The sequence below is a fragment of the Phasianus colchicus genome, chromosome 13, assembly GCF_987193195.1.
Source record: "Phasianus colchicus chromosome 13, bPhaCol1.hap1.1, whole genome shotgun sequence".
NCBI lineage: Eukaryota > Metazoa > Chordata > Aves > Galliformes > Phasianidae > Phasianus > Phasianus colchicus.
The window spans coordinates 9,822,622-9,850,000 of record NC_143448.1 but is presented as its reverse complement, the minus strand read 5'-3'; the positions used below and the strand labels follow the sequence as shown (position 1 = coordinate 9,850,000).

Genomic DNA, 27,379 nt, shown 5'->3' with positions numbered 1-27,379 from the left:
GAGATGAGGAGCTGCGAACGCTTCTTCGGTTTCCATCTCTAACAAGTGGCAGGATTAAAAGACTGGGGGTTAAGGTTTGCCACCGCATCAGTTAATTTGCCGGGCCACGCTGCTAAAGTAAAATGTATCACAGCAAAACCTAAGGTGGGGAGGGATGGATTGCACACGTGTATGAGCGTTTCAATTCTCTTTCTGTTCCCTGTCTCTCCAGGCCACCGTGCTAGATAAAACTTCTTTAAGGCACCTGAGAGAGAGAGGGAAAGAACACCTCCAGAGAGCAGCCTGCTGATAGAACCTACTTCTAACAATATGGTGAGTGTCATTTTAAAATACCATGAGAAATATGATGTGGTGATCAAGGACTTCCTGCTTTAAGGGTTTCATGTATCAGGGTAACTAGACAAAAAATGTAGTTCCCAGGGTGAAAATTATATTAACAAAGAATTAGTAATAAAGCTGAATAAATGTAATGAGATGTGAAAGAGAGTGCATAGCACATTTTTTTCTGTCTTTCATAATTAGGCCCTGAAAGAAATGGAAATTCAGACAAAACACCTTCCTCATTACCAATTTAAATATTGGAAATTAAAATGTGTTGTTACTGGATGGCCAATTTTTTATTTTTGTGGGGTTTTTTGGGAGTGAAAGGGGGGGAGTTCACGAGGTGAAGATGCTTCCTTTGGTGGCTGTTTTAGAAGAAACGATTTTGCAAAATGGTGGTTAACTGATTCTTGCTCCTGGATTCTACTCCTCCTTTCTTTGCTGAAATGATATTTACCCAAACTTTGCTGACAGCCTGCATGCTACAGGGGTGGCCCAGAATCATCCTTTGTTATTCTCACCAGCTATTTTTCATATCTATTAAATCTCATAGATTCCCAGTGTAAGTTGGAAAAACAGTATGTGCTTAATTTGAACCAATTAATTCCACAACAAATACACTCTCTCTTGGCCTCTTTTATAAACCAGAACATCAAACAGCTGTTCTCCCATCCCAGGAAAACTAGCATGCAACTTTTACTAGCAAATATTAGGTGAAACAAGACACCAGACACAGGGATCCATCTCAAACAATAAATCATGTTTATTTATTAGCATGTAAGAGAAACTTTTCATGAAGTTTTTATTTCTACATTTTATAAATCTTTAGAGTAACAGTGACTAATCTCTAGTTCCTCTCCTTTGTCTTAATGTTTTGTACAAAACATAAAACTCCTTTCTAACACTGAAATAATATTCTATCTGAAAAACAATTTATGCAAAACAATGTTGTGTTATAGGGACAGTTCCTGACCTCTGAGCTGGGTTCTAGAAACTTATGTTATGCTTGAATTTACTACCATGTATTATGCTCAGTCTGCATAAGTATTAACTATCTATTAAGTACTTTTTGGCTGGTTTTGTCTGAGTGAAGGAAGGTAGGTGACATGCATATATATTTATCATAAACAAAATACTGAAGGAAATACATACATAGGCCTGGGAAGTATTTCAGAATGAGAAAAGGTTAGATGAGTTCTGAGTGCTTCATCTGAATTGGCCATCTCTGTGATGTGCTTTGTGATATAGGGCTCCACTCAGTCTGGTGCAGGAGCTTTGCCCTGAGCTCTTGGAAGGCAAGTGGATTCAGCTTCCAAATATTCCTGCTGTATCACTCCTCTTCTTGTCTTATACCTAGAGGAGATGGTGAAGATCTGGGAGCAACCTGCATCAACATCTTCTGGGAGTTGTTGGCAGCTGTTATCTTTCTGAACTACTGTTGCTTTAAATTGTACTTGGCCACGCAATCTAGTGCAAATGCAGATCCAAAACATATGGGTGGAGTGGAGGTTGTGAATTTATAGTACTGACTCTATGTGCTTCTTTTAAATTTTGAAAAGAATAGGAAGATGTGTGAAGTTTTACTTCTGTGAATTTGTCTAAATCATAGTCTTTACTACAATTGCCACTGTGTTTGTAGGTACATGTTTGAGTAGTCTTCCCTATAATTGTGTGTATGGCTTGGTTTTTCACTTTTGTTTTTGCAGTCCCTGAGGACAAAGGTTATTTAAAGCCAGGTCAGTTTTAGTATAGATGGTCTGCAAGAGAGGGGTGGGGGTTGCAAAACTCAGGTTCACGCCCTTACTCTTCTCTGTGTTGGCTGGTGGAGCTAAGAAAAAGTCCTGTTACTCATCCCTTTCACGTGTCCACAGGGCTTGTCCTGCTGTTCTTTTGAAATGCTCTCGCTGGGAGACAGAGCCTGATATGGATTTGATTCAACTCTGATACCTTTGTTCTGCTTGTGCTCATTTTTGTGTATGCTAACTCATATAGATACCCTTACAGAAGACCTTAGTAGTAATGAAGCTCTGCCCGTGGAATAAGCCTGTGGTTTGCTATGCTTTTGCTCTCTTAGTACCTTGCTGCTATTGCTCTTCTCCTTTGTTTTTGGTGTTCTTCACCATCGCAGTTTCTTTAGCAAAACAAAGAATATTACCTTGAGGTAAAGCTAGCACACAAGGACTTTGTGTGGAATCAATCACTTTACCTTTTCTACCTTTGCAAAAAACAAAATATAATACAGAAAAAAGAATCCCAGAAGACTGAGTAGTCATTTCTTCTGACTCTTTCTTTGAATATTATCTTTCAGTAGCAGTGTTGTTTCTACATAGAGATGTGGGTATCAAACTTGAATTTACAGATGTGGAGACCTTGTAAATGGCTTTGTAACTGGAACAAGGGAGCTAATCTGCTGACTATATGAGTGAAAATGAAAGTTGCATTTACACCATAAACTGCGTATTTCTTGATTTCAGAGTTGGTGGTTGATTAACCTTAATATAAATCTATATTAATTTTCTCAGTGAGATTGCACTGATTCTTTAGAAGAAAATAAATAAATGGCATTTTCCTAGTTGTCATAGTTTTGGCTGGGATGGATGGATCCAGTTTTCTTTGTAGAGGCTTGTATTATGCTGTGTTTTTCCATGACACTAGCCAATCTTTTATTTATTCTCTTCAAATTAGTGGTGTGTTATATTTCATGGGATAGTTTGTACACGATCTTCTTGCCAATACAAAGATGTTTAAACTGCAAAAGGTCCTGAAGGTCCAACTGAATTGATCTACATTGTTTGGAAACGCTGCTAAAATATTTGTGTTCTTGTTGAAATGTGGGCCCTGAAAATGTGTGTTTATGGGATCAGCTTAAAAAATGTACTTTTATATTAAGGTAGATTTGCAAATGCAGGTCTAGGAAGTCAAACTTCCTGTGTTTTTTTTTTAAACCGGTCTTGATAAAATTTTCCTTAAGTGTACTCCTCACACTCCCTAGAAGTTACATAATTGAAGTATTTTAATTATTTCCATGGTGTTGGTTTGTTTTGAAATATCTATTTTTTCAGACTCAAACTAATTCAGTGTTTACCACTTTATTGTAAACTGATGCTTTTGTGCATTGAGTGCTTTCAGAATCAACTTTGAGACTTTCACATTTTGGATACAAGGCCAACAAGATCATCAGTCGCTAGTGCTCCAAGCTTTTTTCTCTACTTATCTTCTTGTTTTTAATGTGATTAAATGTGTTACCTGGGTTATCGAATTATTGCTAATCTTTGGTCTTTTAGTAGTAATTTCGAGGTCAAAATTTTACCTACAATAAAAAATGCATGTGTCTGTACTGAATAAATATCTAGGTGTCAATACTCTGCAACGTCGCATGCTTCAAGACTTATTTCTCTCTATATAGAAATTGTTCTTTAGTTATTGTTTTCAAATCTGGTCACAGATGGAGAAAATAGGATAGTGAGCAAGGGCATTGGCTTTCTCCCAATACTTTGTCTAATGTGAAAACTGAAGATCTGATGTTTATTTCATTAACATAATCTAACTTGTCCAAAAATTCTTCTTTGAAAAGACATTTCCTTTCAGCTTGTGGTTAATGATAGATACTGAAGCAACTAAACACCAGGCTAAAAGAATGGAAGGTGATATAAGAGATGTATAAGTGTAATAAGGTACCTTACTGGCAGATAATCAGTTTTAGAAATATCACCTGTACTTTCTATGTTTTCCATTATTTCTTGTCATGAAAGCTGTATCGTGCGACAGAAGGGTATTGTGCTTAGAGGATTCTAACAGTTTTTGTCCTGTATGACTGAGGTGAAGATTTCTTGATGTCAGTCACTGGCAGGCATATTAAGGACCTAAAATGTCTTATTAATGGCTAATGCAGATGAGTGTTCTCTTTCAATGACACTTGTAAAAGAGTGAGTGAAGCAGAGGCAAAGATGCTGCACTAGCTAATAGTAATGCCATCCCTGATGTATTATCAAACAGCTAGAAATGTTCACCAACAGAATAAACAAAGGATTTGGAGAGTTAACTACGTGTAGAAAAACTGAGTGTTTACCACAGAAAATATACTTTCATACTTATTTTTTACACCCAAACATTACTCCTTGAGAGTTGTCATATTTTATGAAAACTTTTATTAACGCTTCCCAATGACCTTACACCCATTGTGTTTTTATCAGTCCCAAGAACCATAATCTGTTTAAAATATTTTTTTATCTTTATAAACACAATAAAGTAAGCTGTCCTGCACGCAGATTTGTAGATCTCATTAGAGATGCTTTTTAAAAGGTACTCCATCTCTTGGGAAGATGATGACAAGTAATCTTGGCACACAAAGTTTTCAGAACAGAGTGGTTTTTGAAATGGATTGTTTAATCTTTCCAATATTGTTTTGGAGTGGGTGTACTTTTTAATTGTATTTGTACAACACTTTATGACTAGAACGAGAGAAAGACAAGGGCATCTGAAAACAAATGTAGTGGCAATATCAGTTAGATGATATCCCAGGTGAAAAAATAGCCAAAGTATTTGTTTAAGTTTTCAAGCATTATCAAAGTCGTGAAAGAAAAATGGCAGTTTTAAAACTCATTAAAGTTAACATTTGTCTGTATTGTAAATGAGGTATATTCCCCAGGGTAGTTAGCAGCTTTGGTGGCACAAGATGGGGGTAATTTTTCAGATGTACTGTTTCCAGTGGGCCAGTGTCCTAAGGCTTTGCTTTAAATGGCCTTTTTATGCAGTAGGATAATGGGCAGTTTGTGCATTGCTAAATCAGCCCTATTTTGTTAGGAATGTTACAGTCAGGGCACTTACAATTTGTCAGAGGAAATGCAGAACATCTCTACAGGAGTCTGTTTAAGAGGACATCATTTCTCGATAAGCTCTTGCTTAGGTCAACATGCAGCACTGCTCTTACACTATTCCCCTGTTGCTTCTGCCACACGGGAATGCTCTGATTTATTAGGATTGCACAAGTCATGTCCTCCGCCTGACTGAACCCGCAATGTGGAAATTTTCTCCCCTCTCCACCCTTCTTCCCTTCCCCTTATCAAAACGAAATGTAGAAGGTTACTGTAAAACCCCCATAAAGTATTTCTAAGAAGACTGTTTCAGTGAAATACCTGTATATCATACAGCATAATTATTGTATAGATGCATCTTATAAATGCATCACAACTATTGTGCTTTTGGAAAGCGCGCGGTTTAAGAACATCATCTCTTCTCACATTCTGTTGTTATGCTACTGTAAAATGCCTGTGATTAAGCGTAAATGTAAAATGTGAAGGTTGTGAGCTTAGTGAATCTGATACAAATATATCCAGCTATTAAAGATATTATAACCAAAGCATAAAAAACCAAGCATCAGCACAAATCCAAAAGTCAAAGTGAATTGCAATGATTGATATTACAAATGTCCTGCCAAATTTCTAATTGTATTTCAAATTGTGGAGGCATTTTTCCTATAAAACTTGTTTCAGGAATGATGATTCCTTAGTCAAACCTGCTTTAAAAACTATGTCCAGTTCAGTGTTGTGTTCATTCCTCTTTGGCAAAGGTGCTAGTGCTCTGCCATTTAGGCTTCTATTCCTGAGGATCTTTGGTTTTGTTTCAGCATTGCGATATTCTAAACCCAGTGCAGCCAGGACATTTCTAGTAAAAGAAGGAAGTGATGAAGAGCTTTACTATTTTTGTGTTTGTTGCCAATTGTAGTATAAAAAGAAGAGAAACTATTTTGAAGGGATCAGAGCTTGTTTCCCCCTCCTCATCCCCCCCTTCTTTTTCCTCCTGCAGCTCTGGAATTCAGCTGTCTGTGCAAGCATTTGTGCCCAGAATATTCTAATATTCTATGCTAAAGTTTCTTTTAAAGGGTATCTTGGGTGACTGACTAATCTTCCCTAAAAATGAATTAACTCCATTATTGTGGACCCATTCCTTACTTTTTCTTTTTCCCACTCTAAGCTGCTGTTTAGCACTCTTTCATCACCTCTGCCTTTCTCCCTATATATCTTTCTGTGATGCTCAGGAATGAGGATGATGATTATTGTTATTACATATGAGTTAGTTTGAACAGGTTTTCTCAATTTGTGTGAACTGTACAAAGATATTTCTCACTTGCAATTCTGTGTGGTCAGCCCTTCAAGGACTAGAATGATCAAAGGGAGAAGAGGAGATGCTCCTGGAGCAGGTAACCAGAATAAATAAAGAACACAATGGAAATTGCTAAAAATAGATGTTGGTGTCCCTTGTTCTCTCTATTTGCTATCGCTTCTGCAAGTGATGCTGCTGAAATTGAACATCGTGGATGACATTAGCTATCCTCAACAGGACAGGCAGTCTGGGAGTAAAGTGCTTGAGCAGATAGCAGGGATGGGAGGACAGGGCTGAGGAATGGAATACTGTACCATAGGCTATGTAATGAGTGGGTATTTCAAACCAAGTACTGAGCTGTACAATGATTAACAGCAGAAGTACCTTCTGCTGGCACTGCAAAGTGGTGTGGCTGCACTTCAGTTTGATATATAGGTAGCTAAATCAGTATGATTAGACTGTGCAAATTAATGTAACTTCATATAGGCATTGCCTGGAGAAGAAAGAATTTTATTTTCAGAAATGCTGGATATTTGCAAATTTCGGCTGCTTAAGGATTGCTTAGAAAAAAATGAATCTCTGGTGTGGAGCTGTTGTTTAGCTAGTGAAAGATACAATTTTTAAGGTAAAGAACAAGGAAAAAAGAATTTATGAGAAAATATAGAAAAAGGAAAAACAAAATAGTATTTAGAGTCAGGCGAATTATATGAAATGAAATAACACAACAATGCAGGTAATCACCAGAGTAAAATGAGCTTTATTAACGTTGTTAGTATTTTTAGGAAAGTGTTAAATGGATATTGAGGAAACTGATATTATCATACAAAATTTGTTGCTTTGCAGTCACTACTTGACATCCAGTTCTTTTCTGTTTACTGTCCAGTATAAAATTATTCTGCTAGCCAATTTTCTACAGTATTAAAAAGAGCACTGTTTGCATTCCTTGCAGAAAGCTTCAGAGCAAAGAGCAAGCGCAAGTACTTTCTTTCCCCAGAAGTCAGCTGCAGTTAGGGAACTGTCCTTTTTACCTGGAGTACCATCAAGTCCTGTAAAATCTTAGATTATGTTTTGCCTATGCTTTTGATATGGAAATCTTTCAAATTCAGATTACTCCCTGATGATCAGGCTAAATGGTTCTAGGCATACCTCCTTTTAATTTAGTTAATGAATTGTTAACTCTGAAACCTAGTGATGACACACGAAACTGAGACTGGTATTTTTGTCATTTTGCATCCTTTTTGCAGAAACACTCAGGTACTTCAGTGGCAGTTCTCTGACACACTGCACCTCGTCAGGAACTGTTAAAGGCAGTCTATTCCTTGCCTACAGGTGTACAGTGGGGCAAAACTGCTTCCTGGGAGTTCTTTGGGTGTCCTCTTTCAGAGGGGCTCATAAAGAATCTTGTCAGTGTCCCAAATGCATTGAAAGTAAACAAGCAAACAAGCTGTGTTACTTCTGAGAGGTGGTGTGAACTCTATTTGCTTTAATTACAAGTTGAAATGTGGGCTATTGGAAGAATTCAGTCAGGGATGAGAAGTGACGTTTGGTCATTGAGTTCAGCTGTGGTTCCTCCACAATTTTACATCTGTTAGAACTTGCTCGATTGTAGAAAGCAACTTTAGAAGACCTCTTACAGCAATACACACAGAGAAAAATTGGGGCACAATCTAACAAGGGGAGAGAGGCAACGCTGGGAAATGAGATTAATCTTCAACAAAGAACTTGACATAACTGGACTAATTATAAGAGTATGTCACAGGATGATGGCAAATGATAATGCTCAAATCATTCTCATACAATTTCAAAGAAGCAACCCATCTGTACAACTCGAAAGAGAGAAAAAAGATGCAGAATGTTTAAGGATTCTGGTTCAGCAAATATAATAATAGATGGGATGGATGTGAGAAAGGTTTGTATTGAGTTGTAGCAGCACTGGAAGAGAAGATGAAGAACTGGATAAGCAGGTGCCAGGTTGTTCCTGACTTGGTTTTACACTCCACCATGAATAGCATGGGCGTTTTTTCTACTTTGTTTTCACTTGCAGACTTGCAAAATATTCTCTTGAGCTAATGATGATAGTGAGAATCAAGGGCTGATCCTCAGCCCAGGAGAAAGGGAAAATACTACTCCTTTTTTGCTTTCATCCCTGACCTTGCAGTCTCTGCTCTGCTGATCAGCAATTCTTAGAGCTAGCAGTAGAGTCAGTGATTTAACTGAGCTCTATGAGGGAAAAAGAAATACAGTGATGTGCTGTTCTGCTGCCTTTTACTCCTGACGCACCCCATATGCTGAGATGGTGGGTGGCAGCAGGAGAGCTGGCACGTTAGCAGCAGTGCGTTCCCAGTGCCAGGAGAATAATCTGTTGACTAGCTAAACCTCCTTTCTAACTCATTTCTACTTCCTGGGTAGCACTGAGAGGCGAGGTCTTAGAAACTCCAGCTCTTGGAGTGCCTGAAAGAGCAGTCTTAGAGGAGAGTCTGAAGCTTGTGTCTTGCATCTCTATTTTCAGTAGTGATTTTAATATGTAAAAGAAACCAACAAACCTCCTAAGCTATCTAAAACTTGAGTACATTAGCACTTCTCATGGAAATGACATAACTGCTGTGCCTTTGTTCAGTTTTTAGGTATATATATACACGGGAGAATTCACTACATCAGAAAATTCAAATAAATTCAAAGCAGAAACAACAACAACAAAAAATTGTATTTTCTCTGTTAATAATATTGCTTGTTAAACAAAAGTTGGCATGGAATCCTGGTGTGAAATTGCCAAGAAAAGATTATTAATTTGGCATAAGCTTTAAGTAGCTTTATTCAGTATCAGATGAAAATAAGAATTATATGTGTTTTTCTGATTTATACTGCTAGTGAAAAGGAGAATTTGCATCAGAAGGAAAATAGGTGTACACCGTTGGGGGCAGTTCGTGTTCATCTGACAACTGCAGAACTTGGCAGACAAGTGCAGTAAACTTGGTGGCAAGCAGCAGAGAAAATATCCTGCAATGTTCTGCTGGAAGAAGCAAAATAGAACAGAATCAATCATCTTTTCAATGAGAGTTTGAGGTGACTTGGGCCTTGTTCTTAGCTCTGAAAGGACTTGTATACCCTTTTTTTACTACCCATAGAGAAATTTCTTCCAGCAGAACTGGTGCAGGTCTTTTCCTTTATAACTGAGACCTCCATCTCCTGGGCTTATTAGCCTCTGTGAATTTACAGAGCTGAAGAAGAGGGAGTGGTCTCCATTGCTTTGTGCAATTGTGGAGTGCTCCTTAGGGGGGTCAAACTGCACCTGATGGTATTGCTAGTTAGCTCAAAAAGGCTGCAAAACTGGGGAAACAGATCCTTAAACAACGTGGTTATTAATTGACCTCTTTGCCTTTATTGTAATGCTGTAAGCTGCCACATATGTTCAATCTTTTTTTTTCTCCTTTATACCAAGTTTAGCCTACGCATTCTTTGTGTCTCTATGGCACTGTCTGTGAGTGAATGATGTGGATGTGCTGACAGTAGTGGCTTTTACTCAGTTCAGTAGGTCTTCGTACCTACCTACTGCATGAGGGGTCAAATCAAAATTTTTTGTTGTTGATGAGGAAAAATGTCTTTACTGTGAAGGTGGAAACGCTGAAACAGGCTTTTTAGAGAGGCCTTTGGTGCCCTGAGCCCACCAGTGTTTAAAAGACTTTTGGATGGCATGCTCAATAATTTTAACTTTTAATTAGTTCTGTAGTGGTCAGGAGTTGGACTGAATGATCTTTGAAGTTCCCTTGCATCTGAGCTGTCCTGCTCTATTTTTTTATATATTTGAAATGTGAGTATCATAAGGTCTTCTGCTAAGCAAGGAGTTCAAGAGTTTGTACAAAAAGAATTCTGCAGATATGAGGAATTCCTGAGGATGGTTTGTAGCTTTCATTAATAATGAAGTCACTGTTAAAGGTATCTTTGAACCTACGTCTGTGTATTGATGATTAGAATGCTTTTGGTATTCTGCTGACTGACATATGAACTATCTGGTCTAGAAATACAAAGTCAGATAACTGAACTGTTTTGGAGAGACTTCTACTCGCCTTTCTTCAAATGTAGATTTGTGTGAATCTTGCTGGAATTCACTGTCTGCTTTATTTTGTTTATTACCTTGTTCTGTGCTGCACAGTGAGAGAGCAGCAAGTTATCAGACATAGGGATAGAAGAGGAAGATGAAGATAGCCTTCTTGTTCCATAAGAAGTGGGAGGTGAGGCGGCAAGGAAGACAGGAAGGCTGATTCGGGAAGATAACACAGCAGTTTACAATATGGAGAACAAGAAATCCTTGAAGGTAAAAGAACTGACAAAATTTCACAGCAGGCACTAGTGGGAGATGAGAATCCAAGGGAAACATCATGCCATGTGAGAAACAAGCTTTCATTGATCACAACATGCCATGTTGTTTCCATGATAGCACTGTCTAGGAAACCATTAACAGTGGTAAGAAGAGAATACAATATCTGACAACTTTTTGCTTTGTTTTAAGAGGTACACATTAAAAATACATCTAACATATGGGACATAAAGAATCTAAATAATTTTATTAAACTTCTGGTAGATGTGAGTCTCCAGGGAATTTTACATATGCTTTTGAAGAAAACTGAAAAACATTAGGTTTTGCATTTCCAGGCTTAATTCATCACTTTATTTTGTTTTTAAAAAGAAATCTATGCAGAATTATTAAGTTACTCAAAAAAAAAAAAAAAAAAAAAAAAAAAGCCCCAAAATAGAAGCCTGAGCTTCATAAACATTTTACATATTTGTGTTTAATTTGTTGAAAATAGTATAAAATCTGCTCACATTTGGCATTCCAAATACAAATATTGGGAACCTAATTCCCCAATGCAGTATAATTTTTTAACAGTGGGATTTAAGAGTCTTCCAAGAGATATTGTGCACACTTTCATTTTAGGATAAGGAATTTTATTTTCATACAGAAAAAAAATATTGTGTATATTTTTGTACCTTATGAAGATAAACTGAACTACTCTGTATCATTTTCTGTGCACATCTGCATACTCTACAGTAGAAAAAGAAAACAAAATCCCACCAACAGTATGTGAATTGAAAATAGAGTTATGTTGCAGCAACAAAAATTTAGTTTGGGAGACTGGTGCGTGTAGAGCGGGTCTTTTACCTCTAAAATATAAACCTTCTATCTTCTAGCACAGGAGGGTTAAATGCAGAGCTTTTAAGTTGAGAAAATATGCAGCCATGTGAAAGGTTTGATAGCACTATATACCCACCAAAAGCTTAAATGTGCCTGACTGGTTTTATGGAAGACAGTAAATTAGTCTTTGCTTTACCTTTGACAGGTAAGTAGTTGTTCTTGCATGACCAGTGGCTATCACCATACATCCGCTACCACGCAGGTGAGAGGTGTTCAGTTTCAAAATGATGACTGGTAAGAAAAACAAGATGTCTTTCCTGGTTATAAATTTAACTCTTCTATGATTAGTCTGGGCCAATTAGGACACTCCTGGGGTTCAGACTATGGCTCAAGTACAAGCTTGAAAGCCTGATTAGCTGAGGTCTCTTGATACTTGTTCTTGGTAGTAAATGCTGGCACATATAGTATTGATTTTCATTTAGATATCTTAATGTTTCCAGACAATCCTAGCAGATGTGGGCTGAACTCAGATCTACGAGAGTGCTGGGCTGCAATCTGCAAGCATTTTTCTTGCCATTTTGTTTCATTTTTCCTAAACTTAACTGATTTGGAATCAGGAGATATAAATGAAAAATGCAGAGTTTGCCTATCAATCATGGCATGTACAAACATTGCTACTGCCCTTTTCTAACATCCTATTACCACTGGGTAGTTGGCTAGTCAAACAGGAATAAAAATTACACTGCAAACATCATAAGTTAGGCTTGATTTGTTGAGCAAGAAGCCTGACAATTCTGTAAGAGTTATATACCTCAGCCTCGCTGAAAATCAGCCTTGTTATGGCTCTGGTACGTCTATAAAGATTGTTCATTTCATATAAAACAGCTACCTGCACTGAAAGGCCTGAAAGGAAGAATGATGCTGGTTATAAATATAGAGGAAAATCTATTTGTCTGCCCCTTCGTGCTGTTAGCAAGTCACACGATGCAGCCCTTATGCTGTTCCTAGGCAGCAGGGGGAGTTTTCCATGGCCACCTTTTGCTTTCATCTTCTGGCCTGGACTGAAGCACATCATCTCTCTTTGTCATATGAGATAAAGCAATGAAGTGTGACCAGTGCCACTGCATTGCACTCTGCCCACCAGGAGCACGTTAATGATAATGAAAAACTATACTGCACCACATTTAAACTAAATGTGAGCGTAAGGCTGTCTGTCGGCAGACTGGTATAACAGTTAATGTCATAAAAGATAAATAGAAATTATTAGAATTGGCTTGGAAGGGATTTTTTATAGAGCAGGGTTGTATTCCTTTAAAGATACATTATCAGACTGTTAAATCTAATTTCAGGCTACTGGGCAATTAAAATGATTAACATTCTTTACTCATATAGTTCGATTCATTAAAGTTTTAAACACCCTTTACACACTATTTATGTTGAAAATAGAGAAATAACATGTTAAAATGTCTTGGATCATTAATCATTCAAATTTGCTGTATAACTACTTTTTCAAAACCTTAGCACCACAGTGAATATTTACAAACCTCAATGGCATTCTTGAAAGGATGAACAAAATCAAATTCCACCCCCACTATGCCCAGCAGAACCTTTGGTAGCTCCCGGGTCCTTTGTGTTTGAAAGAAAAATCAGGCAGAAAATTCCTAAAAATGGTTTTGAAAGTTATTCTGTTCAGGGACTTGTGCAAATCTTAGCTGTTTTCTCTTGGAGTCTTGCTCCCTTTTTGCCATTTGAAGGGAGCAGCATGGATGCTGTTATAGACGCTAATAGGAATTTTAGCTATAAAGTCTGGTGTACTGAAGTGAACATATATTTGGAGTCCGGCACTTAGTGTGCCAGATAGATCTTTGTATTATCTACCGAGAAACCAGCTTCTTAGATGGTTATAAGAAGACATCTTCAGGCTGGTAAACACTGCCATTAGTTAAAGGTGAAACACCACCTTTCCTTCTGTGTTAGCATTTGTAATGTCCTCTGAAACACTGTGGGAAAATAATAATGAATGTCAGTTTACAATATGTGACGATACAGTTATAAACCATATATTAATGTCAGTCTTTTGAAAATATTAACTTTACAGGCTTTGCAATTGTTTTAGTATATGTTTTTCAAAGTTCCTGCACTTCTGAAAATGTCTGGACTATTTTGAAAGAAATGCTGTGAAATAAACAGTTGGCTGAGTTGGCTGGATCTAATCTGGACTGTGTTCCCATACACTGGGAAGCCAAATTATTGTGCTTTCCTGTCCTTGGAAGTAGTGGTAGGTCTTTTGGTCCATGAGCTGCTTCGTGTTCCTCCAGGTAAGAGAGTTTGATGTTTGCATGTTAAGAGTTCAAAGAGCACACAGAATGCAGGAAGCATGCTGCCTGTGTCACTGAGTGTCCTGTTTCTCAGATAGACCATAGGCTAGATATGCTGAACAAGTGTCATCATTACTCTTTCTGTGGCACTATTAGTAAGAGGAAGAGGTAATTATAATTAGCCTCTTTGAAATCACCCAGAGGCTCAGCTGATATGTCAAAGATGTAAATGATATTAAACATGAAGACATAGCTATATTTTACCAGCTGGCAGCCTGATCCTAGCACTAATGCCATATTTAGTATTCAAGGGTCTTTCACTTTGAGGATATCAGAGAATATTCAGACTCCCTCTGTGAAGCTTGTTTCAGGATCCATGTGTTCTCTGGGTAGACAAGTGGAAAAGTGACTTCTTAATTTAAGTCTTCTGGATTAGGCCAAACTTTCTTACAGACTTGCTAAGGAACACTACTTCCTAATTTATTCTTTTGAACACAGTGCAACACAAATTCAGTTAGAGACAACTGCAGTAATCCTAGTATAATTTGTATGTGATACACTGAAAACAAATGGGTTCCCAGGCAAGTGACTCATCTTCCAGTAAGATTTTACAGTATGAGAGAGTCAACTGGCTGTAGAGGATTCACACAACTGTTCTTGAAGATACTGTTTTTCCCCTCCTTGGCTTGCCCATTCCTCCCTTCATTCCACTACTCTTATTCTCTGTGTAAGACTTCCTGACATAACGAGTGGTTCACTATTCAGAATCAAATTGTGCTATTTTACAGTGCAGCATACTGTATCTGATGCAGTTCTAACTCTAGACAATAAAGGAACTGTCAGCCTCTATCAGTGAGGATGTTTCTAATGCTGTTCCATCATTCATTTCAAGAGCAACACGAGCAGAGCCTTTCCCTTGAGAGACTGACAGCCGTTATCTCTGTGATACTATAAGCTCTTGCTGACTTAGGGAGCTGAAATCCCAGAGGTACTTCTGAATTTCATGTGAGTGTATGGTGCTGTAAGCCAGTCCACCAAACTGGGCATGCAAAGGCACTGTAATGTTGCAGAATAAGGTAGAAAATTAAGGGCTATTCAGATGATGAACATACATATCATACTACTTCGAAACAGTTAATTTGCTTAACTTTTTCCTACCTCAAATCCAGTTGGAAGGAACCGATGTGGAGAAAAAGTCCCCTTTACTTTGACTGAGATCACCATCTAACTGTGTGGTGCTGCAGTTACCTCCTATGTCTGTGTCTTATTCAGAAGTCTGTGACTTCAGGTATTCATGGTCTGTCTGGTATCACCTTGGTAGCCATTGCTCCTGCCTTTCTCCTTCCAGACTTTTCTTGCAAGTTTGGATGGTGGAAGATGTGGTGAGAGAAGGCAATGAAAAGGATGAAAAGGGCTTACTTATATTAGAGTAGGAAGAACAGAAATAATCCCATTGCATTCATTTTTATATACCAGAAATGTATTCATTATTTTGACTTGTGACAGAGATTCAGGTTTCACGTTGACCTACTTGTGTTTGGTCACACAGTATGAGTATTAATTCTGATGCTCTGAGTTCCTTTGCCTTAAATCTCCTGGAGGTTGTTGAATGTGTTGCTCTGATGAGACCTACTCAAAAGATCAGATAGAAATACATACTGAGCCAAAAACAGAAACTATGAGTATCACAAAACCTCACTGAAATACAGAATAGAAAAGTTTGCCCAAGTCTCTGCCTTTTCTATTTTGCTAATAATCAAAATTATATAACAAGGGAATGACTTTTATTGTTGGTATATCTGGGAAATGATTTTTCCTTTGAGGCTTTTGGACTTCTTATGCCTTCCATTGATTTTGATTATTTACAGTTTGACAAGGAGAATGCAGGCAGCCCATGCTGTGCAAAAGATCAGAGGTGCCTTCGTTCCTCAAGGCTATTGCCTTCTTTAATTCTTCAGTGGTAGGATCAGTGAACTGATTGCATTTTCTTCTATTTGACACTTTATATTTCACATTTCTTCATCAAACTATTGTAACATACTCCCTTTTAAAGTGAGCTGGTCTGAGAATATAGCCTTTTTGTCTTGGCCATTATTATAACCCTTTGGTGACTCACAACAGCAACTTTCAGCCTGTATCCTGATTAATCATCTTTCAGTTGAACAGGATGGAGTTGAGTATATTTTAATCTGCTTTGTGTGCTTTTTTAAAAACGGGTATTATATAGTGTTATATGTATTGCATATTTAGTCATCACATGATGGAGCATGAGGGCAGTTCTTTGAATATTTCTTCAGCCAGGTTTGTCTTACACGTATAAGGGAGCGCAGTTAAAATATTTAAAAATATTGATAAATGTAGAGTAAATTTGTGAATGTAGTTGTGCATGTGTTCTTGAAGCACAGCTCCTTGGACAGACTTTTTTTTTTTTTTTTACAATGGTAGGAAACAAGCCAAAGGATATGAGTGTTTAGAGTGTTAACACTTTCTAAGCGATCCACTTTTATTAGAAAATTGCTAATATAACTCCCTAAAATAGAACAAACAGAAATTAGTTGAGTCAAACCTGGCTGTATGTCATGGTTCCAAATACTTTTGATCAAATAGGGTTCTCTCTCCTTTTCTCTATTATACAATGTGTTATGTAGTGCGTGTTTCCAGTGACTAATGTTTGTGATGTGGGTCCCTGTAGATGAAAACTTGGGTGATGTTAGATCAAAGTCCCCTGTAATTTCATAATTCCTTTATGAAGAAATGCTGGTTTTTGGCTGTAGTTGGCATCAGTCTAAATGAATCAGGAAAATGGGATGATCTCAGCTCATATAAATAATAGCAGCCTTCTCCTGTTAGAAATGCTTTTCTTCTGGAAAAGGCAGTTGTCCCACATTAATGCATTTCTAATCAAAAACACTAAGTCCCGTCTGGTATTTTTTAACACATTTAAGAACCCTGGTTAAGACAGAGTTCTAAATGTACTAGAAACCCAAGTTCATTGTTCAACACTCAAGAGACTGTACAGAGCGTATACTCTTGTATTTCTGTTTTATCCTGCCTATTAGTTTTATAGTATTGTGTCTCTTTATCTTTCTGCCTTCTCTTTCTCTGCTTTTTGTGGAATGGAATGGCCTTCCTTTTACCATATTAAAAGGTTTACCCTCTCTCTTCCTCTTAAACATAATGAACATCAGAAAAAGTCCCTGAGGCATAAAGGAAAAACCAAGAGGGGAGCATCCCAGTATATTGAGGGATGGTTATGAGGGAAGTCCACAATAGTTCAGAATAATAAAATACTAGGGCCAAGATACAACTTGCGTGTGGAAGTGCCACTTGAAAATAATTTGTTCACATTTTGTGGAAAAAGTATCTCAGAAGTTATTTTTGCTTCTGTTTCTTGTTTGAAATTATGGCCTTTACTTTCTCTGAGTCATCGTTACTTGATTTGCCTGAATTGCACGTTGTAGAAAACAAACATGAATTAATAGAGCTAGTGATGTATACGTAAACTTGCTCATGCTTTGGAGGCCTTTCTAAATCTAAGTACAAAGGGCAAAAATAAGTATTTCATGTTTAGCTGTGAATTTTTTTTCTTAAAGATAATTTAATACAAGTTTGTCTATAGAATCAATATGAATGTGATAAAAGTTAAATAGAAGTTAATGTGATGTTTTCTAAAATGTATTATTTATCCTCCCAGAATCATTTAAAAAGACAGATTGGGATGTCAGCTAGTCTGCCCACCTGTTCAAAGGCCCAACTACTTGAGCTTGCTCAGGGCCATGTACAGTTCAGTTTGGTGTATCTTCAAGGATGGAAGTTATACAGCATCTCTGTTTTTTTTTTCTTTTTTTTTTTTTTCTCAGTATTTTACCACTCTCTTGTTAAATTAAAAGAAAAAAAAAAACAAACAGAAAAAGAAATTCTGATATTGCAACTTCTGTCATTGCCTTTTATCCTATCCCTGATTTTATGAGCAGAATTTACTCCTGTCTTTTCTGCTGTATAGCTGTAGATAGTTTTTCTTGTGTTGAGCAGCCTGAAACTGGATGTATTACTCCAGATTTGTCTCGCAACTAAGGAAAAGGGAAGAATCACTTTTCTCTGCCTGCTGGCTGCTGTCCAGCTATTACAGCCCGGGATGTGGCTGACCTCAGGGGTGCAGTGCTGACTCTTGTTCAGCTTATTCTCTTCTGTAAGCAGAAGTCTTTCTGCAAAGCCTTCCAGTCCATGACTGTGCTGTTTCCTCTAGAAAGCAATCATGTTGGTTAGGTATAATTTATCCTTCGTGCCAGTCTTCTTTGCTTGGAAATGACTTCGAGGGATAGAGAGTCATTCCTAGCATTCCAGAGATTAGCCTCTCTGGCCAGCAGTTCTTTCAGTGCTCCTTCTTGTTTTGTTGTTAGAACTCAGGCATGGTGTTTACGTTTTTCCAGCTACCAGAGACCTACCTAGGTCATCATGACTGTTCAAAGACTTCAAGGAAGCTGCTGCTTCACAGTGACAGAGTCCAATTTCCTTAGTGCTCTTAGATGCATCTCATCCCAATCCATGGATACAAGAATGCTGATGTGCTCTCTGGCTGGATCTTCTACTGTGGGTAATGCTTCTCTGCCAGGATCAACTAGAATGTCCAAGGATCTGGAATCCTAAGTAGAGTCAAGTAAAAACAGTCAGAAATGCTCTACAGTTTGACATTTTTCTATGTCTTTTGTCACTAGGTCCCTCACTTCTGATCAGTGGGCCCATATTTTATTTAGCTTTTTTTCTTTTTCTGTTGTTGCTATTGTACTCAAGGAAACCTTTCCTGTTACTTTTTACATCCCTCACTAGTTGCAACTCTAGATGAGCTTTGACATTCCTAATCTATCCCTATGCACTTGGGCAATGTCTCTGTTCTGTAGCCTGTCCCCATTCTCACCTTCCGTGTGTTTCCATGCCTGAACTCAGCTGGAATCCGTTGTTCACTGCCTTCAGCAATGGTTATTCAATTTTTTTGCACATTGGAATGGACCATTCTGGGCTCTAAGATAATTTTATATTACAAAAAAAAAAAAAAGATTTTCCAGTTGTAGTCTGCTATTGCTATTTCAACTCTTCCTAGTAGTCATTGTCTAGCTGACAAACAGTTTTGTGCTATTTCATTGTATTGAACAAATTTTTCTTCAAAAATTTTGTATCTATTTTTAATCAAAAGATTGTAAGGAAAAAATAAGCACAGGGCAATATGTGCTGCTTTTTAACTGAACTGAATCCACTTTGGTGTAGGTTAGATCTTCTCCTGCCTCTGGGCATGCACAAATTTTACGTGGCCTAGAATACGTGAGATGGAAAAGGGTCTTATCAACGTCATGCATAGAAAAAAGTAGCTATGTGAATTTATTGTTCAGCACACCTAGAGTCTATTTTAACTCATGTGAGGCTCCTTCTTTCTGCAGTGTTAGCACCAAATGGTTATTGTAGGAAGATAACAGAAGCTAGAAATGTAGTTAGAATATGTTCGCATATGGCAGGAAAACCAAGCACACCAATGTGCTTTCTCTATTTAACTCACACTACCCCTGTGACCCTGCAGCACTTCTTGCTGATGTATTGCTGTAACATTACTCGGATGATGTTTTGTTATTTTCTGAATGTTAGCCTGCAAGAATGCCATCTTTGCTTTGTTACTTTGAGACACGTTGATGTGCCCTGCAGCCCCCTGTTCCTGGGGGGTAATTTTATGCTCTTTTTCTGATAGACAGATTCCAATAGCACCATATGTCAAAAAATCCAACCAATTCCAGTCATGCACCCACACTGTCCAGCTGTCACTGCTATAATTATTGAAACTAAAGCCCAGAGAAGTTTGTAGTTTTGGTAATGCTCTAGTCTCCTTAGATCTTTACTACTGGTGTTATAGCTGATTAGGACCCTGCCAGCCTTCTGTTGGTCTCTTGAAAACTGCTGTAATTCTCATTCATCATGGAAGCTAACCAGCTGCTCCAGAGCCATCCCATCAAATATGTTGCTTGATGTTACACTTTGCCGTTGCCCTGACCTTGATACTTTGGATGTTGGAATAAAGGCTGCTTACTATGTTGAGGTTGCTACAAAACTATACCACTAACTACATTCTCCACAGAAAAACTGAAAGCATTTTCATGTAGGTAGCTGGTGTCACTGTGAAGACTACTACTAATCTGCACTAATTTCTCCATTATCCTGCTCTTTTTTCTTTGAATGTTGGAGGAAAATCCAGTGTGTTGGTTGTGCAGATCATTGGCTCTTATTTACAGTCAGAAAGGATCATGTCAATTTAAAAGGCAGGCTTTTACATGTTTGTTTTTTTTTTTTTTTTGAATAAACACGAGAAACAATCCCAACCACAAACTGGCTTTTGTTTAATTTATAGTTTTAAAATATCTTTACTAATTAGATCAGAAAGAATTAAGAGATTTAATCCAATGGATCAGTTTTCTTTTTCCAAGTCCAGACTACAGCATTTTGCATATTGTCACTGGCTGACCTTTTGGAGTGGCTCAAATTCAAAGTTTTCTGGACAGTTGGTTGGGACTCTTGGTAGTTCTCCTTAAAGTGAGCTGAATTATAGGTGAGATTCAACTGTTTAGTGGGAGATTGAAGGTGAATAATGATAGTCATCATTCAAAGGACTCCATACAACTTGTCCATAAGACATGGGAAGAAAGTAAATTGAAAGAAAAACAACCGGAGATGTGATCAGCAGCAGAAGGATGTGTAAAGAGAAGCGTGACACATGGATTGTATCACAAATAAGGAAGCTGAGTGAGGCATTTGAGCTGGTTATGCCAGCAGTGAAAGGCAAGTCTGAGCAAATGGTTGAAGATGTCAAGCAAAGAGCTAGTGATGGAAAGAATATTTTGAAGTGCCGGAATATAAATTATATTAAAAGGTTTTTCAAAGTTGCCCATAATAAATGAAGGAGAATAAATATTAGAATTCTAAGGCATATAAAAATCTTGGTAAGATACTTTAAGATGTAAAAGCATAGGTACAGAGCTCTGGCTAGTGTGCAAGAGCAGAATTTACAAAAAGCACCTAGGACTGAGAAGAAAAAAGAGATAATTAAAGAAAAGGGAAGAAATAGTTTCATAGTATGTAGAGTATGAGCAAGTTACAATTAGATATTTGTAAGAAGGTAGAAATTGGTGTCAATACAATATAGTTGAATGTACTACAATCTTTCGTAGTCTTGAAGGATAGTCTTCTGCTATCTGGTGGAAATGGTATATTTTGGGAGATTATGGCCACCCAGAAATTGATGGAACACATTTACAGGAAGTTACAAATTGCGTTTGGAGACGTCAATAGAATGGATTTCCGTAGTCACAGGAATAGAGCAAGCCAGGTTGCTGTTATCACCTTTGTTTGGTTTAGGATTAGCTTTTGAATTAACGACTGAAGGGAGGAGGAAGAATTACACCGTGTGAGAAAGTGAAAAAATATAACTTCTCAGGTGATATTCTTCATATGGCTTCATTAGAGGAAACCATCAGAGGTTTCTCAGAGAAAATATGACCAATAAGCAGATATTCAGTCTGAGGTTCACACATAGAAGATAAGAAATAAATTGAGATAATTTATAAGGGACTGTTAAAAGGCAGTTCAGAGAACTTCAGATAGCTGCTCTTTTGCTTTTTCCTCTTGTTTGATAATAGTTATTTCTTCTTACCAAATGGAGTTTTTTGCTCTACTAAGATTATCTTCAGTATAAACTCTTTAAAAATGGAAATATGTAGGAAGTAGCACTCTAGAAAGCTGTATACAGACCTTTTATATTTAATCTAATGGCTCTAAGTATCTTTTGAGAATCTGGAGAGGTCAACTTAGTTGAAAGTGCTCTTACAACTGATGGCTAACATACTGCTATTACTTCGTAGCAAGTTTGAATGCAGTTCTATACTTCTGAATGTTCTTAGTGATATAAATATCAAGTCCTTTCGCCTTGTGTTAAATACAAAAACTAATTTGGAAATTTCCTAAAACCCTTAATCTATGTAAACAATGGTCAAGTGCTCTCTTTGTGTCAACTGTGTGTAGAGTATGGGGTTTTAATTTGATTTAAATGAAAGTTGGAAACCACTGTAGAAAGAACTAAGGTTGATTTGGCTGATGACATACATAGCTTTCTTATCTTTCTGGTATGATGTAGTTGGAGATCATGTGCAACATGTTTAGCTCAGTTTCATATGATTTTCCAAAACAAATGCAAGTTTAATAGTGCAACTCTATGCATCACAGTGGCGATGCTGCAAAATAGTTCAAATAGTTGAAATAGCCTAATAAGTAACAGTAAATTGGATTTTGGTCCTCTGCTTGCGCACAAGAGGTAAAATTATTTTTGAGAGAAAAATGTCTAAACGGAATTTGAGGAGATATAGGGTACTGATATCGTTGTATTGACCAGTGTTGTAGTCTGCATGTTAATTTTGATATGCAAACAATGAGTGCTTCACAGATAAGCTGTCTGCTAATCTATGAGGTCAGTGTTTAGAAAAGAGGGTCATGATTTCTGTGAATGGGAAGAAGCGCACTGATTTCTTGATTTATTACATATATGCTAGGTGAGGCAAGGGCAGTAACGGCTCTTCTATACCACAGTTGAACTGTGTTTAACAAATAATGCATTTATTTATTTATTTATTTACTTACTTAAAAAAGATTTTATGAAATTTCTCATTTTTCACTTTTAGGCTGTTGGGTTGGCATGTAAAGAAAACCTTGTTCTCATTAGAGACTTTGAAAATTAATCAAAGAAAACAATGCTTTTATAAACTTATGAAGTTTTAAAAGAATGCAGAATTAGTTGTATAATTAAGGTGATGGATTGATACCCATCTTCTTTATTAGGAAGAAATGTTACTTTAGTCCAATTTCATAATTACTTTAATGTTGATGTAGTTGTGGGGTTTTTTTGTTGTTGTTGTTTAAAATAATAGCATGTAATAGAGGGAAAAAAACAACAGCTGAGAAAATAATAGTTGTTCATAAGATGTTACTTCATTTTTTTTCAAGCTGACAGTGTGGTACAGTAGTCTGCTAGGCAGAAGAATGCTAAACTTATTTTTATCATTATTGCTATTATTGCTGTTTATTACAATAATGTACTTTAAATTTACAGTCTTGAGCCATCATTGGTATATAACACTATCTGTATAGCTATACGTATTTAATTATTTGTGGAAGGTATTAGTATTGTAAATACAGCTTATCTTTGTTATAAGAGTGGCATTAATAACAGAATTTCATAAATGCCAACATATAGTACGATAATTTCAATACTCTCTGAAAATATGGTGTATTGTATGTAGCTAAAGATGTTCACAAATGCATGTTTTGTGTATATGGGGAGGGGGAGGAGGGCTGTTTTCTGCTTAGAATGCTTTCTGATGCATAAATATTAGCATTAAATAATTTTGAATATCTTGTTTCCTAAAAAGATTAGTTGCTCTTCTCTACGTGATAAATTGTGCAAGAGTTATTGTTTGCACCAGTCTTCATACTGTATTATTCTGTGTAGCTTTAAATAACCAACTTCAAATTATGCTCAGCAAGCTGTTGGGAAAGCTTGGAGAAATCTGAGAGCTGAAGGGCCAATTTGTGCCCTGACTTACATCCTCTGCAAATGCACTGACTTTGTGCTGGTAGTAAACTGTATAATGCAGTGCAGGATTTGCACTGTGGCACTTAATTTTGATTTAACTTTGTTCTTAAAATATATATATATATATATCTTTAGTAGCATGAAGGAACGGTGTGCCTATACGTTGCTATTTTGTGCTTAGCATCATTTGCCCCTCTTTCACATTGCATCTCAAAATTTACAAGAGACATTAAAAAAAAGATATCTAAATGCTTGGCTACCGGAATTCCAGTTTGCATTGGAATCACAAACTTTGCATGTGGAACTAAGACATAATGAGATATATCCTTCATATGAAATATATTTATCTCATGTGGCCCTTCATCTGTTTCATCGAAGAGGTAAGTGAAAGCCAGATCTTTTTTGGGTGCTTCTAGATTGTCCTGTCTCAGTGGGATGTTTTGCAGTCCATGTTGCTTGGTTAACAGAGGATATCCCACTTACTATTTGCATCTGAAATTATATTTATGGTTGAGAGAGGCTGTGTAAATTCAGCTTCACTAAATATGGTTTGGATCATCAGAAATCCAGCTACCTTTAGTAATATAAGTATCAGTGAATCATTTTGTCTGACTTCGTTTCTGGTTCTCTTTTAATTGTCCAGGAAGTAACTTTTCATGCTGGAAACTAGAAAGACTGGAGAAAACATTCTTTGGAAATAAGAGTCATTTTATTACAAAAGGGTATTCTAATATTTAATTGTTCCATCATCCCTTCTTCAGCAAGAAGACTTCCAGTTCTGGTTATTGTTAAGTGATTGGCAGAAAGTGACAAAAGCAACGACATTTAGTGTAGGCGTAGTATTAATTCTAGCTGTGTCAATAATTTCACACACCAAGTGAGTGTTGAACTGAACTGTGTCCACTGAGTTTAAGGACAAGGTGAAGAATTCCACTTTTTTTAAAGATCTTTGGGGAAAAAAAGAGAAGATTAAGGCTAAGTAATTAGACACGAGTCTTCTTAATAGTAAGAGTGTAAGGCTAAATTTGCCTTTTTTTTTTTTTCTCACTGTTTACCTTGTGTATGTTTATTGTTCAGGTATTCCTGATGAAATACGTAGGATTATCATCTCAGCACATGGTAGCTCACCATATGGGCATGGACTTTGTGAATCAGTTCTCGTGAATTTCATTCAGTTTCTGCTTTCTGTTCTGCCAGATACTTACAATCCATCTCAGCATTGAAAACAGTAATAATTTCAATGGAAAAAACAAGCAAACACATAATGTTTAATTGCTGTCTAGTCCACAGATCCTGCCATTGTTATTCTCAAGTGAAGAGGAAGCTCACCCCTTCACAACTGCTAAACTATAAAACAAATCGTAGTAGAAGAGAGTGAACCAAGTTATGCTACTATGCAGTGTTAGCTACAGTTTGTTTTCATAATAGTTCGACTTGGCAGTAATTGTATTGGAGAAGTCGGTGTTGAGTTACAAGAATCACAAAATTAGTGCATTTTTTTGTGTGATTAGTGACTTTGGAAACAATTGGCAGGAAAACCTTGCTGGCTTTAACCATTCCTTTCAGTCATGGTTATTGCGTAAGCCTAGTTTGGCTCTTCTACAGTCTTATGTTTTCCAAGCATTCAGTCATGAATTTGAATACCAGATTCCAGCAAAATTATAAACCATTTGAAATGTTCACTGAACCTGCAAATGCAATGAGTAAAATTACTGGTAGATATCATAGACTAATGAGAAAAATTAATGTGGGTCAGACATAGAGATGCTTAACCTCTGCAACTTGTCTAAGATGTACAATGTATGGTCTTTCCCTAAGTGATTGAAGAAAATCCACATAAAACTATAATATGCAAAAAATGCTTCAGAAAAAGAACGTAAACTTTGTCAATCATACTTTAGAAAACAGTTGCTGAAAACAAGACCTTTTGACTTTCAGATCAGGGTCTCTTCTCCATCATAGTAGAATTTCTGGCACAATTCTACAGGAAAAATAAAGCCTTAACCTTCTTTATTTCTCTCAGAGCTGTGAAGTCTTACTCTTAGGATTCCTACTTAAGTGGCCCTTTGAAATTTTTTCATAACCTCCTCACATCTGTTAGGCCAGTTGTTCTCTTATGGCCTCTACTACCCCAGACTGCCTTTTGTCTTTTCAAGTAGCTAGAGATGAGGATGTCGATGAGGACTCCCACTGAGATACTCTTCATGTTTGTGAAGGTTTAAGCTTTGTGTAGGAAACCCATCATAAAGGGAAGAAGGGCTGAAAACTTCATTTTGCTTTGGTTCCAACTAACAGTTAATAAGTACCATGTTTTTCTGTTTTCTTGTAGAAAGTTTTGGAAACTTCCATACAAAAATAATTTTTGAAAGATCCTTTAAGGAAGCTATTAATTCTGGCATATGGAGAATTTATAATTTCTGCAAGTGTTATGCAGGAGAGACCCTATAATGCGAACATATGATGCATTTAACTCACATTATAAAATCTGCCTCTATATCTGGCAATGATTTCAAATTTCCTGAGATCTCTATTTAAACTATATCCAAAGCACAAACCATCAGCTGGAGGGGAGGTGAAGTTATGGTATATTATGCTTAGGTAAAAAATAGTAACAAGATATTTTTATTGTTTTGGCAGCAAATAAAGCAAGGATGTGTACAATTTCAATACCAATTTTAGCATTTACATAGTTGATGGTCAGTCACTCTTCTTTCCTGTCTCCCAAAGGCATTGTCCGATGAGTTTCCAAAATTCATTTCATCTCAGGAAAATAACTGTCACTCATTCTGCTGGCCAAAATTTTTAGGAGGGTAAGGAACTATTAATTGATATCTGCATAAGGATCTCTGGTTGTTATCCCTCCAGGAGCTTCCTTCTCTTAATACCAATGTATTTCATTTGATGATTTCCACAAAGGATTGGAATCCTCCTAGTGACTGTCTCACCTCTGACCAACTATCCCAAGCATGTCTTTTAAAATAGATGCTTAGGAAGTGTTTTGCTCTTTTCCCTTTGGAGTATGGGAAGAAAATACTGTATTTGGGGGCTATGCATCATGCTTGTACAAGTAAGAAGAATGTAACATTGATGAAAATAAAGAAGGATTTTTTAGCTCATGCTCTTTTTGCTTCTTATACTGTTTAACTGTTCTACAGGTCTATAGGAAGTTCTATAGGAAGCAAAGAAATAAGGAGTGTTTCTTAACTACAAATCAAATACGTCTCAGATATTAGGGCGTTGTTGATGGTGAAGACTTTTTGCTGTCCCCTTATGAAACTTAGATTTAATAGATCTAAATTAAACACTGAAAACAGCTCAAATAGAGGTGTTTTTTTTTTTTTTTTTTTTGTCAGGAAGCACAGTAGGCTGGCTTCAGAGACTGGCAGAGAGTTGAATTATTTCTGTAAAAGTTTTTATATGTTCTTATATAAGTTATATAAATTTCCTTTTAAGCTTGGGGTTTGAATACCAAGCCTTTAAATGATGAATTGAGTTTTTATTGTCTTGTTATAATGGAAAGGTTAACCTTAATTATTATCAGATGAATAGCTTACAGTTTAATACAGGAAAAAATAAAATAAACAATATATTTAGAAAATTATATTTTATTCTCAAAGTCCTTAGAAAACTAACATTGTAACTTAAAATCACATCAAATGAAGATGTTTATAGGTAATGGTTTTGATTCCTTGCCACCTTCCTTTATTCTCCTCTAAAAAAAAAAAACAAAAAACAAACACAAAACAGTTTTAGACAAAAGCTGTTTCTATAATATTATTTTTTTCCAAGACAAACTCTCAGTGCCCAGACTTTTAAACAAGTGCTTTATCCTTGAAAATTAAAAGAAAATATTTTCATGTAATCAGTAAATTTTGCTATGAAACTTTA

The 27,379-nt window shown here is 36.7% G+C and overlaps 1 long non-coding RNA gene across 3 annotated transcripts in view; it reads left to right on the top strand.

Annotated features, from left to right (window-relative positions):
* LOC149916146 (uncharacterized) overlaps nt 1-27,379 on the top strand; it is a 135,005-nt gene that overhangs the window by 104,921 nt on the left and 2,705 nt on the right. The window contains exons 3-4 of one of the 3 annotated variants that reach the window (XR_016470759.1): nt 212-312; nt 10,574-10,735. This is a non-coding gene — a long non-coding RNA (uncharacterized LOC149916146). Of the gene's footprint in view, nt 1-211; nt 313-2,192; nt 2,441-10,573; nt 10,736-27,379 lie in introns of those variants that run through there. The other 2 variants (XR_016470761.1, XR_016470760.1) reach the window with 2 other exon arrangements.